The following is a 4,028-nucleotide window of genomic DNA, read 5'->3' as shown; positions in this document are numbered from 1 at the left end:
GAACAAAAGTGGTTTCATGTTATCAGCTATCAGAAACCAACACGTGTTTATCGAGCGATCTGATAAAATTTAAAGCCGTTTTCCAACAAGAAAAGCAGAGTTTAGCCATCTTCTGCTACCAAACGCACGAGTCACGTAATGTTGTCAAAGGGCAAAGCACAATAATAAACTTCAAAAAGCACAACGTTTCTGCGTCCAGGAATTTGCCATTAGCGGAAAGAACAATGCCTACGAGTGTATTTTTCATACCTTAGCATGGGTTTCCTAGATACTGGAAATAAAAAACATCAAGGACAGCATCAGCAAGAGCATCTTCGGCTGCTCTCAGACGACAGAGACTGCGTTACTTTTCACAGATTGTCCGCTTACCACCTGTTTTTGGGCTCGCATTTCGACGGAACGCTTGACATTGAACTGAATTTATCGGAAATATGCCACCACCACCATAAACACGAGCTTTTTTTCGGGTATTTGTCGTTTCTATACGAAAAGTTTGGGTAAGCAGATTCAAGCAAAAACTATTTGGCTTAAAAAATGTGTTTAAAAGCCCTCCCTGGATTTGAAGCAAAAAGTATTTCCTCGAAATAAGCTAAAAAATACCCAATTCACACGGTGAAATGGGTGATTTTGGAAGGATTATCGAATTCTTGCCTAACCCGAGGGATTTCCCAATTTCCCGTGATGTAGGATTAGGGGTGGGAAAAAAGCCCACAACCTGCTCCTGTCGTTGTGAATTTCCTCAAGATAAAAAATTTCAGTAAGAACCGAAGAAACAGCTTAAAGGAGGTGCACACACCTTGACCTAGCCAGGGAAAGGGGCTTCTGAATGAGCTAAACTGTCATTGATGCACGGTGCAATTAGTTAGACCTGTTACTATCCCCCGCGCAACCACAGGAACAAGTCCAGCCATTTGGGCCCGGGGGTGGGGAGTACTTTGAAGCGGTCCTGTCGGGGACTTTCGGGGGTAGGGGGCGGGGCAAATCGAAAATAACTTCTCTTTGCTTTTGTGAAGTACATCATTTCTCGCACGGTTGACAAGGTGACGGTGGACTCCGTAGCTGTGGAAAGGCCCTTTTGAAACATGTCCCGGGAACATGCAGGGCATCACGAAATTGACGTCAACACCTTGAGTCAACTCCATGAACAGGGAGAGGCGATAAGTCCCATCTTAAAAGATGCTTGATGTCTAGATGTGAATTGGCGCGGTCTGTCCGCAGTCATTTTTTATTTTGTATATCGGGACCATTTGACAGCGTACGAGTGAACCGTAGCGCAGTAACGAGCACTAACCCCATCCCATTGCCCTGGCGGTCAATAAATCATCGCCTTTTTCATTTTTTTAATGCGCGTTCGAGAACCTCCAAAGGGAATATTGAGGGTCTTTGTACAGTTACAGTTTATTTTACCAACAAAAAAGAGCAAAACAAAGCAAAAGACAAGTATACAGAAATACGCAGAAGCAATGTGGTGAGGAAGCCCAAAAAGAAATCATAAGGCTTAGCTCATCCCCTTTTCGTCCGTTTAGCGTCGAATAGGTTTCCTGGTTTTGGGTGGGTCGGTCGGTGGGGTGAAAAAAAATCACCAGAAATCTGAGAGCAGGAGGCCTGAAACACCAGCTTCATTGCCTTGGGGCCTGAAAACAACAAGACATGGTCACCAAATCGACACAAACTCAATATGGCGGAAAATGTGATGGTTAATTTCATTAAAAAAAGGCCCAGAAAGGGTAAAAAACAAAAAGGATGCACCACCGAACGTTTTATGCCTGGAAATGCTGTTATAATGCTCATTTTTTAGATTAAAAGAATTAATTTAAGTTCAAAAAAAGATAAACCTTGTCATTTCTTTTTCTTGCTTTTTTAAAAAATGCCAAAAAACTGGGTCTGTTGGACGACACTAAACGAAGAAAAAATTAATGTAGGTAATATATAGATTTAGCCAGGGCTAAAAGCGAAGCTCTGGTTAATAATACGTGTAAACAAAAAAATTAAATCGTGTAATGCTAAACGGGGGACGACAATGAAAATGGCTTCAAGACTAATAGATCTAATTAGCAGAAAAACAAATTGCACGTGCAGCACGCTTTTTTGTCATTCCCTTGCCATTGTTTTGCACGACTACACGCTGTTTTGTACGACTTCCAGTGTTCATGTTCGCTCTTATTTTTCACTACCGCTCATTTTCACCTCGCTGGCCGCTAGCATTTCTCATTTTCTCACTGCCGCTTTGAATTTCCATGTTTTTCCTCCTACGAATTTTCAATAACTCGCTCCAGCTCTTTCTCTGTTATCCACGTTAGTGTACGCATAAAAGGTAACGCCGAAAAAGACACGACTTTTTTCTTTCTAAAAGTCCGGACTAGGCTTAGCCACAAGTTGCTCGGCAACTTTTCGGCAACTTTTTAGAATTTTGGCAACTTTTAGAATTTTCGGCAACTTTGGGCTTTTTGAGGTTCTTTGAAGCCACTTTCTGCACTAACCTATATAAATATAAACACAAATGCAGCATATCACTGAGAATATTGGATTATGGCCTGTGTGGTAACGCCATAACGCCACTTTATTAAAGAAAATGCAAACAACTACTACAAAATAGAAATGAAAACGTCAAATAGAGTAAGCCGTGCCAGGGGGGCCAGAAAAAACCTAACCTAAAAAACCCCGTGAGGAAAAAGGGATAGAAAATCTGGGGCGGGCCAGGCACGACTTAAGTCCCCCGCCAAGACTACTAATAAACTAAATAATTGTAATAAACAAACGAAAACTAAATAGCAATAGTTTGAGCAACTTTTAAGCGATCACTAACGGTGTGCTTAATAGATCTGTTCTTTGAAGTGGCACATTTCCAGCCAGCATGCATATCTAGCAGATCAGCGGAAACACTCCGACAAGCAGGATTTGAGGCGGCACCAGACTTTATACTGTGCGTGCCGTAAAGAGTAATGTCACCTACAAATGGTTTAACAGATTTCTTAAATTCATCTCTTAGCGTTGAATATGAAACTCCTCTAGAAGCATGAAAACACTCCCTAGACTTAGTTTTAACGATTCGCCTAACGAGGGGCGAAGATGACTCACAAGTTGAAGGGAAAAGCTTAAGTAACCTTTCGGTGATAGAAACTGGGCAAGTAGCCTTATGAGACCTAGCTAGAAAGGGCGTATGCCCTTCTCTATACTGATCATTTTTGCGTTTAGGAATAAAAACTGACATGTACTCGTTGAAAATAGAGACATCTTTAACTGTCAAATTGCGAATTTCGTCGATACGAAAAAACCAGCAAAGCCATCCAAGAGGACGAAAAGAAAACGAATAACGGCAAGCGAACTACTAGAAATATAATATTCAGCGATCCTTAAAACTGTGTCAACGGATAAAGGCTCTTTGGGTTGAACAGGACGAGCAAGCTTCCTTCTTGCACCCTCCAAGGACGACTTAACAAGGGGGTGACCAGTAGGGCGTTCTACAATACCGGCCAGACTATGACCCCACTTAATACCATAAGCAACTGACTCTATAGGAGATATCCCCGTATTATTAGAAATAGAAACAGCAGTAAGTTCGCTGATAAAGAGAGCAATGTGCAGTGGCTTCGCTGGAATAACTGGAACGCCAATCTTAGAATCTGCCCATTCACGCCATCTGATCCAGCCAGATCTATACTTCTGCACGGTAGAGGGAGCCTTGGACTCAAACTGTAAATGGAGAAGGTCTGGAACAAGCTTGCGCAAGGATGGATCGGCCAAAGAATTCGCTTCACTCCAAATCCCGGATTGGAGAACATCTAAAAAATAAAATAAAAGTAGGCAGGAAAAGGCCATGCAGCACGGACAGTACTACAGCGTAAAAACGACATGTAATGAGAAACAACGACAAACGGAAGCCGAACTGGCTGGGCCCAGTAATGCTGTAAAAAAAAGTAAAAAATACAACAAAATAGCAAACATTCAATAAAACAAATGTAGACCAATAAAATAAAACATAAAATAAGGCCAACTGACGGCGCCAAAACAGGCAAACTGCGTGGTGA

At 41.9% G+C, this 4,028-nt stretch overlaps 1 pseudogene; it reads right to left on the bottom strand.

Annotated features, from left to right (window-relative positions):
• Window positions 1–2,695: 2,695 nt before the first annotated feature.
• LOC140934525 (uncharacterized) lies at window positions 2,696–3,640 on the bottom strand (annotated as a pseudogene).
• Between the last annotated feature and the right edge of the window lie 388 nt (window positions 3,641–4,028).

Source organism: Porites lutea, chromosome 4, assembly GCF_958299795.1.
Source record: "Porites lutea chromosome 4, jaPorLute2.1, whole genome shotgun sequence".
NCBI classification, from domain to species: Eukaryota; Metazoa; Cnidaria; class Anthozoa; order Scleractinia; family Poritidae; genus Porites; species Porites lutea.
The sequence above is the reverse complement of the archived record's forward strand: the minus strand, read 5'-3'. Positions and strand labels throughout refer to the sequence as shown.